The following is a 12,101-nucleotide window of genomic DNA, read 5'->3' on the forward strand; positions in this document are numbered from 1 at the left end:
AGAGGGAGCAAGTTGCTACCCATTTGCTCCGGCCCGACATCAAGTGGATGCGGACATATAACCCCTCAATCCTGAAACAAAATATTTGGAAGCAATACAATTTCTAAGCGTTTTTGATGCAGATGACGGTTATCTGGTCGGGTCCGAAAATGAGTATAATTTTTGGACGATTTTTGTCGAGAATTTTGATTTTTTCTTTAAAAAACGTAAATGTATAATCGAAAGAAAAATGTTCTTTTTAAAGTAAAAGTTGTTGATGAAATTAGTTTGGCAGCGGGAGCTTCAGAAAAAAAGTGTCGTTCGTAGTGGTTACGGATTCGCGCGGGAGCGGAATTTCATTCGCCTTTTTCTGGATTAATTTGTTCTAATAATGCATTCTATAGTATGCAATTGAATGCATTCGGGTGAATTGATCGTGACAGAGGGGAATGATTTGCCGTATCCGTATGTTGCTGACAACATGAACTCTAGAAGTTCAAGGCGATCGTAGCGGCATCGGGACCTGTCCGTGAGGACAGCTGATTAACGGCCGGGGAATTGTGAATTAGGCGGTAGATGGCCGCGGAATTGTGAGCTAGGCGGTAGATGGCAGGAGTCTTGCGAGAACTAGTGGCTCGAAAATACAGTGATAACAGTGAATTTGTAGTGATTTAAGCATATTTTGCAATTAAATTGAAGTTGTGTCCTAAAAATATCATATTACATCAATATTTCAATTAAATCAGTATTTAAAAAATAAACTCGAATGAATTTTGGATAGAAAATGATGAATACCGGCATTTCAAAATTTCGCCGTTTATCGTGGAATTCGTCCAATCGCTTAGGTTTAAAATAAATTTATTGCGTTCCGAATTTCCGATTCGTACATTTGTTTGTTACTAGGTAGATACCAGATTCGGGGTCTTGTTATACTAGCAACCAAGCCCAGGAATGGCCTGTTCACAACATAGCAAATAATAATTTAATTCTGACACTTTAAATCCGGTTGGGATGTCAAAACTTCATTAAATCTTGAGTACGTAAAGTTGTTTCCGAATTCATTCGCACAAAAAACTTGGTGCAAATTTGTCGTTCTTCGGTTGGGTGTTAGCAGAAAAAGTGACTGCTATTTTTAGTTGAATTGTCCTTACATTGGTAAAATGGGGGACGCCAGACAGCTGTTAGGGATATCGAATTGGTGGACCTCGGCGCAAAACCGGGATGTCTGGAGTTTCTTATTAAGGCAGATACCGGTTGTTGCGCCGTTGATGATTTTTCTATTTATTTATTTTTCAATTATTTTTATTTTCCAGTTATTTATTTTTATTATGAAATATTTTTTTTACCTTTACTTTCAAGATTTATTCTATTTTTATTTATTTTATTTTATTATCTTAATTATCATTTGTCATTTGTGAATGTGAATGTATAACTAAGTTATCTTGATCTGAGAACTTCCTTCCACTTTCCTCCTCCTTGTTCCCGTAGAACTCGTAGATATAGGGACATCCTCTCAAATAATGGCCTGAGGATGTCGAGGAAGGGATGGAACCTCAGGGACCGCTCCTCATTGAAAAACTCAGGCAGAGGAAACAATGATTGAGGCTGTGATCCGCTGTGGATCTAACTAACCGGGAATAATCGGTTTATTCTTCGCAAAAGTAATCCATTACAGAAGATTGCAGACCTTCGTTAAGATAACAATATTTTCAGCAAAAAGTTAAATTAGCCAAACATTGAAAAGACGTTGTTTTTAAGACATTAGCCGACACAAATTAGGGGTTGAAAGTTGAAGTCAGTCCTCCACCGTCTCGTCTAAGGTAGATGCAACTCATTAGATAATACCTCACCTTTGCACTGGGAGCAGCATGACCGAAAGTGACAACAGATGGAAATCATTCCTCTTTATACAACTTAAAATCGCCAATACTTTAAGCCCAAACTGGACCAAAGCCGGCATCAAATAGATGTGGACCTAGGATTACTCACATTCTGAACCAAAAATATTCCATATTTCCAGGTTTCTGGTTTGTGACCTGTTAGTTGGGGCTTAAGAATACACTGACAGCCTTCCCCGCTTATCGCAAGAGGCGACTAAAAGGGACAGCTATTTGTGGGCTAGTAACCTGCAAATTTTGAAACTCTACTGCTACCGAAACGTCAACAGCACCTCGGATAGGGACTCACCTCAAACTGAAGATTTTTGGCTATCGAAAACGGACTATGATTTGTTTCTGGAATGTGCGCACGCTCCTCGGCAACGGTAGCGAGGGTCCTCAGAAAGTTCGCTTTCTCCAATTTAAGTGTGAATTCCAACTATATGAGCTGGACATGAGTAGTATGAGTACTTCTCTTCCTCTTGCGGCAATGTGCTTTTATACTTTGGAAAGCTTGGTAGGCCTGGGAGCCAATTTCTAACTGGAACATTCCGGTGCACGTTAAGGAGCAACGCTATGCACTAACTGAGCTTTCCAATAGAGTCAAGAAGAATGTTTACGATAAGCAATTAAACGCAGTTCAGGAGCACTGCTAAAGGTGACATTGTGATCGTGATAGAGGATTTAAATGCCAAGGTGGTATCTGACGACACCTTGCTCAGACATGTGATGGAAACACGGTCCTGGCGAACATAGCAAAAATGGTGGGAGGACTGTCGATTTTGGCAACTTCCACCGCCTCTTCATTGGTGGCACATTGTTGGAGCACGCAGCCTGCACATAAGGTCAGTTGACCTCCAACAAGTAATCAGATTCGACCACTTCGCGATCAGCAGTAAATTTAAGAGTTGTCTCTCGGATGTGCCTAACAAGAGGGGCGCTGACATCGGCCTCGGAAGGGATCTCCATCTGATAGTCGCTTACGTTGGCTTGCGTGTTGCGTCCGCCTCTTTTTGCAGTGATGGGGAACTGCGACCCCCTAAGTTCAACATCGAGGGCTTGTGTCACTCAGATGTCACTCGACAGTGGAAGAGCTACCTTGCTGATCGAAGAGCAGATATGTTGAATAACCCGCCTGAGCATTGGGCCGCTATCAAAAATGCTCTTTTCTCGGGTGTTACATAGCTTTTCGGCCACGTCCCGAAGGGGCGCCATAAGATCTGGCTGACTGTGGAATCGTGGACGAGGATCGATGAACGAAAGGGGTTGGAGGCGCTGCTGATCGCTGTGAGTGATGGCGGTCATGACGCGCTTGAATTGTGCTGCTCAGGGAGCCAAAGATTCCTCAGATCGCAATGATTTCAGAACAGAAATCGATCAGTGGTCCTTTGAAAAATCATCCACGATGATGAACAGAGAGGTGGGGTGAGCATTTCACCATGGTTCTTAACTGTATTACATCCAGTGAAGTTCTTCCTCTTGAGGATGAAATGGCTAGTCACCGTAACATGCGAATACGGACTGTTGCTGCAAGCAGAAGAGAAATCATTTCGCTCATCAATCCATTCAAAGGGAGTAAAGTCGCTGATCTTGACGGTCTCCCCGCAGAGTTATTTATCGCTATACCTACAGTTTATGCAAATCTGCTGCTTCCACTCGTAGGAAAATCTTGGGAATCCGAGACTGGGAGAGTGGAAGAAAGGGATGATCATCACGATCCCAAAAAAGATATCCGTTTTGAGTGTGACAATTGGAGGGGTATCTGCGTGCTTCCTGCCGTCGCAAAAATAATAGCTAAAAATATAGCTGGAACGCATCAGAGAGAATTTTGAAAGCTTGGGCGATAAAAAGCAGGGTGGTTTCTCCACGGATTCTGCTGCATTAACCATATCAATACCCTACTGATCATTTTGGAACAGTGCGTGGAATTTGGATCTTCACAGCACCTAGTCTTCATTGATTTCGAGAAAGCCTTCGATAGCGTGTACAGGGAGTGTATTTGGAGTGCCCTTACGCAGGAGGGTCATTCTGGCGAAACTAATAATTATTATCAGAGCGACATATGATGACGCAAAATGTCACATACTGCATTGAGGTAAAATCTCGGAGGATTTTATGGCCAAGGTTGCATCTAGTCACCGATGTTATTTCTTTTTTTTATCGGGGACGTTCTTCATGTCCGGAGGAGGCGGAGGAATTCAATGGACGATGACATGTTTCCTCAAACACCTCGACCACACTGATGACATCTGTTTGCTTTCTTACTGGCTCATGGATCTTGGTCAAATAGCTCTGGATTTGGAAAGGCAGGCAATTAGAGTCGGACTTAAGATAGACACCCACAAAACCAAGGTTCACAGTCAGACCGCACCGAACTAGATGTTGTCCGATGCCTTAAGGGCACTAGAACCACTTTTGCTGGCCTGCCTAAAATCTAGAAATGCAGTTATCTCAACATCAAGATTAATTTGAGACTGTTCTGTGCTAGTGTTCTTTCTATATGGGTGTAGCACATGGAAAGTGAACTCCACTGCTACTCGAAAGCATCAAGCTTTTGTCAATACGTGTCTGCGTCGTATCATCATAGTACGCTGGCCTGGCACTATTTCAAACGAAGAACTTGCTCGGAACATAGTCCTGCCACTCGTACGCACTGGGATCCAAATACGGAAGTGGCAGTGGATAGGTCACTGATTAAAGAGGAGCGACAATTGCATTGCGGGTTACGCATGTAGTGGAATCCACTCTCCCAAGATGACCGACGAGTAGGTCGCCCCAAGGGCACTTGGCGCAGAGCAGTAAAGGACAAGTGCGAGCGTCTCGGAAAGTCGTGGCAGGAGTTGAAGGGCATTTCAGGTAATCACATAAACAATCAAGGAACTCAAATGCATGCAGATGAAATGTAGGATCTCAACATGAAATGAATTTAATTGCGATTTTAATGTGTCAAACAGCACACAGGTAGCACTGATGGTATCAGATAAGAGAGTATAAATGGTCTTACATTTGATCAAGGTCCCATTTAAGTCTTTTTCAACATCATTGTGATTATAGAGAGAGAAAAGAGAGAACATGGAAGCAAATGAAAAATGATAATTAAACGAATTGCAGCATGAGATTCTGACTACCACTTTTTTAAACATTTGGATCATTTTTTGTCGGAAAAACTATTTAGTGGTGAAGCAGCCATGAAAATTGCCTTCGAGAAATTTCTTCAGACTAGAAAGTAATTGGCATAAGCGCTCTTGTCTTGAATCTTCTGGTGCTTATTTTAATATTTATATTAATTTTCATAAATTATATTTTCTTATTCGTGCAAACGAGAATTCACTTGCCAAGATTGGTCTGAATATCGAAGTCGTTGGTAAACGACCAAAAGGCAGACCTAAGCAACGGTGGCTTGATACGCTGGATGGGGATTTGAAAGCCTCGAGATTGCACCCAGATCAGGCATTCGATAGAGCCAAATGGCGAAGCCGATCACGACGAGCCGACCCCGCTTGTGAACGGGACAAAGGCTGAAGAAAAAAGAAGAAATTATATTTTCTTAAAATTTTACTATCTAATGCAACATTTCATCTGCAACAATCCAGCGATATCAATGGCATATGTAGATGAAAATATCTTGTGATTCACTAAGTCAATCCGCGTAAATAATAATAATCTAATGTTTGGCAGATGGCTATGCAGATGACATTGCAATTGTTGTAGTAGTCAAACACCTGGAGGATGTTATCTGGGCATGTGAGCCATCGGTTAGGCTGATCAAGGACACATGGATTAGATTTGGTAGAACACAAAACTGAGGCTGGACTGGTCGACTGCCGTCAGTTGAAAGAAATTGTTCGTTTTCTTGTGGGACAGCATGAGATAGAACCCAGGCCTTTCATCAATTATCTCGGCCTTATGCTGGATCATCAGTGGACCTTTAAGAAACACTTGAACTACGCGGGCGAAGAAGCAACGAAAGTTGTAGCTGCGTTAAGTGGCATGATGCCCCATATTTGACTGTACGAAGCACCAGTTTGGACAAAAGCCCTTAATGTTCAGACGTATAGTAGAAAAGAATCTTCAGTATATTGTCTGAGCAGATGCAGATGCAGATGGGGAGATGCAAAGACTATACAATCGCAAAGCACGCAGTGACCATAATGCCGAAAATCTATGACGAAAGGAGAGAGCACCATCACAATCAGGGTGTGGCCAGCACGTTGGGAAAATTCTTACCAGGAGAGATAGACGTACAGGCTGATTTCAAATGCCCAGCGTTGGATAACGCGCAGCCATGGAGATGTCCACTATTACTTGACACATGCGATTGGCCCCCTAGTGGGATTTTCATGGTGGTTGTGGTTATGCCTACATCGCGGGCAGAGCTCCTCGGAGCTCGAGCGTGGAGTTGCGCTGTACAACTCGGGTGCCGTACTTCTTAGTTGCGGCAGAGGTGTTAGATAGGCCTCGCATCCACTGGTATGAATGCTGAGCTTGCACTCAATATAAACCAGGACCGCTGTGCTTGCATGGCGGGGCTCTGATTGTGGTCCCAAAATCAATCCGTGTCCGAAGAGGACCGTGGGATTATGCCTTCACAGCAGGTACTCACGTTAAACCCCCCAAGACTTTAATTACTTGACACAATTTTGTAACTGGAAATGGTGGACACCGCAGGTATTTACATCGTTTCGGCCGTGGCGATTCTCCTTTCTCTCCTCAGTGTATAAACGAATAGGAGGACCTGGAACACATACTCTTCGTATGACTGAGAGGGAGGGAACAGCTTCAACTTCTCCTGACAGAACGCTTACAAGTGCAAATGCTTGAATCCCAAGAAGTGTGGAATTCAGTTAATGGCACCATAAAGAAGAGCGTCGAAGATTAGAGCGCTTATGAAAAAACAGGAGAGAGGGAACAATTCCCATCGTACGAGTAACTCGATAGGACTTTAACTCACTCCACGATGTAATATCTCTAGATAGTCCCGTGGAACATAGCAGGTGACGAGAGGTGGTTTTAGTAGGTTAAAGCACCGTGGCTTTTGATGCTTTCCAAGACGTTTCTCTATACACAAAAAAACAGACAGATCGACCGACAGACATCGAATTGATTCTAATAAGGTCTTGTGAGAATGAGAATCTATAACAGATTAATTCGAATTGCCGAAAAGGATGGCGGTCTCTCCGAAAATCAGTTCGGATTTCGAAAGGGGAGGTATACAACGGATGCACTTGTCCTAGTAGCTAACACAGCTAAGACCGCACTTGACGAGGGCAAATGTTGTGCAGTGATTACACTTGATGTGAAGAATGCCTTCAATTCCGCTAGATGGAGCAAGATACTTGAGTCCCTAATGAACTTAGGCGTGGCGAAGTACCTGGTGCGTATTGTTGCCGACTTCCTAATCGATAGGATTCTGTGCTGCGAGTCAGATGAAGGAATGAAATCCTATCAAACGACATGCGGAGTTCCACAAGGGTCTGTCCTAGGGCCACTCTTGTGGATTATTATGTATAACGGGGTACTGACCCTAGACTTTCCTACTGGTGTGGCCTCCATTGGTTTCGCGGACGATATTGGTGTGACGGTTGTTGCACGCCTTCTCGAGGAAACCGAGCTCTATGCAAATGAAGCAGTCTATGAGATTAAAACCTGGTTAGAGAATGCTGGTCTACAGCTCGCAGAGCATAAAACGGAAGTAGTACTTATTACCAAGCGGAGAAAGTGCACTTCCATGAAGATCAAAGTTGGAACGCAAACAATTTATTCCAAGCCTGCACTTAAGTACTTAGGTGTAATGATTGACCAGAGGTTGAATTTCAGATTGCATGTAGAGGGTGCAGCATAACAGCGGAACGCTGGTTGCGAGAATGCTACCAAATATAGGTGGCCCAAGGCCGAGCCGTCAACTCCTTATTTCAAGGGTGGTTAGTTCGATCCTACTGTATGCAGCCCCAGTATGGGCAGATGCACTGGAAAATACAATAAATAAGAAAAAGATTGGAGCTGCGTATCGCATAAGTGTACTCCGAACATGTTGCGCTTACAGAACAATTTCTAATGAAGCAGCTTGCGTGATAGCAGGAATGATCCCGATTGAGATTCTGGCGAAAGAAATACAACGACTTTACGATCGAACGTACCTCACCGGAGAATCTCCTGCCCGTCGACGACAGTTCGCACGGGCTGAAACTGTCGCGGAATGGCAAGAGAAGTGGGACGAGTCAGAAAAAGGCCGTTGGACTCAAAATCATATGGGATATCCGGAAATGGACCGAGCGACCTCACGGCGAAGTAGGTTTCGACCTAACTCAATTCTTGAGCGGACACGGAGGCTATCGAGCATATCTGTATCGATTTGGGCGTGATGATTCGCCATATTGCCCACAGTGTGCAAACATTCCAGAGGACGCAGAACACGTCTTTTTTCACTGCCCCAGATTCGAAACCCAAAGGGCTACATTAGAAGCTACAACCGGGGAGCACTTTACACCCGAAAATATCATGGAGCTTATGGTGAAAGCCAAGGGGATATGGACCGAAGTTGAAAAAGTTATTACAGCCATCGGGAAGAAGCTTAGGCAGGAGGAAGTCATCCGAAAGAATGAACACGAGAGGAACACGAATGTTGACATGAGCGCAGAATAAATTCTGATCCAGCCCCGCGACGTAATACCAAATGGGAGTCCCGCGGGGGAGAGTGGAAGGAGAAGGAGGTGGTTTTAGTGGGTAAGAGTCCCACATAACCGTGTGGCAGGAGCCTGCGGTAGCTTTTGAAGCTTTCCACCTTCCATCGAAAAAAAAGACAGACAGAGAGACATTGAACCGATTTTAATAAGATTTTATTTTGCAAACAAAACCTGAATGACATTGCCGCTGAGCTCATCAGATCAGGTGGTCCATGTATCACGAAGGTTGTCCATAATTTGGTTCTTTCCATCTGGAACTAAGAATACATTCCGCAGTAAAAAGGTGACAAGTTGACATTTGACAATTAAAGAGGTATCTTTCTACTTTGTATGTCCAGTAAAATTTTTACAAAAATTATAGAGAGAATAATTAGACTGTACGCCGATAAGACGATTGGTGAATACCAAGGGGGTTTTGAAACTGGAAGATCGACAATTGATCCTTTTTGCAGTCAAACAACAGAACAGAAAAATGCCGGGAATTCAACATCGATGTCCATTCAATATTCGTGGATTTCAAGCAGATATCTGACAGCATTGATCGAAATATACTATACAAAGTAATTCTTGATTTAGGAAGTTCAGCATCAGCCTTATCAATGCTCCAGACAGATATGTTTGAGACAAACGTCGAATTAAATGAAGAAAATAGGCTCTCACCTCAACTGGCTCTGAAGCAGGTTATATGAAAATTGCTTGTAGACACAAAAGGACGCAATCGATGGATCTTGATGATTCGGAGAAGGTCAAAGCCCGAAATGAACTTTAAAGCCTTGATGGCGACCATTAGAAATAAATTTATTTATAAATGCTGGAGAAAAAGGTTATACAAGTTGGAGAGCGCGGTTTATTTTTTGGTACGAGAAAGTAATTTTTGAGATTTTGTGCAAAACAAAAACACCAAATATAGTCATGTGGGGTATCAAATGAAAGGTTGCAGTTGTTGGAAAGGTGGGGAGTGCGGGGAGTCGAAAATGACCACTTCCTTAACGAACTCATTCTCAGAAACCACCCAACCGAAAGATCTTAAAAAAGAGACGACCACTAGGGTGAAATGGGGTATTGTACAACACGAGGTGATGCAGCATGGAAAATTCAGGGACGGGATCTGTTGGATATGCAAATGAAAGCAGCTGGATGATAGAGTGGATTTTGTTGTTTTCCTGAAGCATTTTATCAAGTTCACTTCGGCCTCGAAAGACAATCCGCTACTGTTGATCATGGGCAATCGCGTGTCACATGTTTCGATTGATGCCATCGACCTGATACTGTCGCCTCATTGTAGCTCCATCCAGCGTATCAAGCCACCTTTGTTTGGGCCTGCCTTTTGATCGTTTACCATCGACTTTTATGTTCAGACCAATCTTGGCAAGTGAATTTTCATTAGCGCGAATTGCGTGACCATACCATCGAAGACGTCTCTCTCGCAATTTTTCCACGATCGGTTCAACCCCATATCGCTCACTTAAATCCTTATTTCGGATATGATCAAAGCGTGTCACGCCAGTCGTCCAACGCAACATCTTCGTCTCCATTATTGCCGTTCATTGTCATTTATAGTCGGCCAACACTCAGAACCATAGAGAGCGACAGGACGGACGACCTTGCGGTAAATTTTAGATTTGAGACGTTCGTTGATACGTCGATCACAAAGAACACCAGTTGAGGAAAGCTACTTCATCCAGGTTACGTTAATGCGTGAAGCAATTTGGTAAAGAAGTTCTCCATTGGCTGATGCGTTGCACTAGTGGCGTGACTTGTTTTGATCAAATCCAAAATGAGGATATTCGCTATCGTTATGGGGTTGCACCGATCGTGGAAAAATTATGAGAGAGGCATCTTCGATGGTATGGTCACGTAATTAGCGCAAACGAGAATTCACTTGCCAAGGTTGATCTGAACATTGAAGTCGAAGGCAGGCCGAAACAACGGAGGCCTGATACCCTGGATGGGAATTTAAAAGCCTCAAGATTGCATCCAGATCAGGCATTTGATACAGCCCAATGGCGAAACCGATCACGACCAGCCGATCCCTCTTGTGAACGGGATAAAGGCTGAAGAAAGGGAAGAAGATTTACAAAATAAATCAACAAACACACTTCATATTAAGCAATGATTCGGCCCTAGTTCAATTTATCTGTGTATGAGATAAATAAATAGATAGAGTGACCAACGTTTTATATTTAAAAATTTTCCTGAAGGCGGAGAAATTTCCATATAATTTTGGGTAATATACTTATGGCGTCAAAATAACTTTAAAATAGTCCTAAATCTGAAACGCACCGAAAAGGTTCCCTAGACCAGACTCTGTGGGAATAGAAGTTATTAGGCCTTCAAATAAGTTCTGTCGGTTTTCACAATAGATGGCGTAGCTTGTTTTTTATTCCATTGATCCACATTTCCAAACATTCATCAGAAAGCTACTGTCAATAGGCACAAACGTCAGTATAAATTATTTAATTGAAGTGTAAACAACAATACTTTTTTCATCAACGAAAATGGCCAATTTTGTACCAAATAATGTGTTTTTGCGTGGAGTTCTACTTCATTATTTCAATATGAAGAAAAAAGCAACCGAAAGTCATCGCATTTTGGTGGAAGTTTATGGTGACCATGCTCTATCTGAACGAACGTGTCAGAGGTGGTTTGGACGGTTTAAAAGTGGCAATTTTGACTTGGAAGACGAAGAGCGCGCCGGACGGCCAACAATTTTTGAAGATGAAGAATTAGAGACATTGCTCGACCAAGATCCATCGCAAATGGAAGGAGAACTTGGAAAAACACTTGGAGTCACTCAGCAAGCCATTTCCAACCGTTTAAAAGCAACGGGAATGATCCGAAAGGTCGGAAGTTGGGTTCCGTATGAATAGAAGCCAAGAGACGTCGAACGCCGTTTTTTCACGTGCGAACATCTGCTCCAACGACAAGAAAGGAAGGGTTTTCTGCATCGAATAGTTACTGGCGATGAAAAGTGGATCCATTACGATAATCCCAAGCGTCGGGCAACGTGGGGATACCCCGGCCATGCCTCATCATCGACGGCCAAAGCGAATATTCATGGTGAGAAGATCATGCCGTGTATATGGTGGGACCAGCTGGGTGTGGTATACTATGAGCTGCTAAAACCGAACGAAACGGTCACGGGCAAACTTTACCGACGTCAAATGATGCGTTTGAGCCGCGAACTCAAGAAAAAACGGCCGCAATGCCAGCAAAGGCATGATAAAGTTATTTTGCAACATGACAATGCTCGTCCACATGTTGCACAGCCCGTTAAAACATATCTAGAAATGTTGAAATGGGAAGTCCTACTCCACCCGCTGTACTCTCCAGACATTGCTCCTTCTGATTACCATTTGTTCCGGTCGATGCAGCATGGCTTGGCTGACCAGCACTTCTCCAATTACGACGAACTCAAAAAATGGCTCGATGAGTGGATAGCGGCCAAGCAGGCCAATTTTTGGCGCGATGGTATCTATGAATTGTCTGAAAGATGGAAGAAAGTTGTGGCTAGCGATGGACAATACTTTGAACAATGAATGTATAACCAATTTTTCACAAT

This window comes from Hermetia illucens, chromosome 3, assembly GCF_905115235.1.
Source record: "Hermetia illucens chromosome 3, iHerIll2.2.curated.20191125, whole genome shotgun sequence".
Classification (NCBI taxonomy): Eukaryota; Metazoa; Arthropoda; class Insecta; order Diptera; family Stratiomyidae; genus Hermetia; species Hermetia illucens.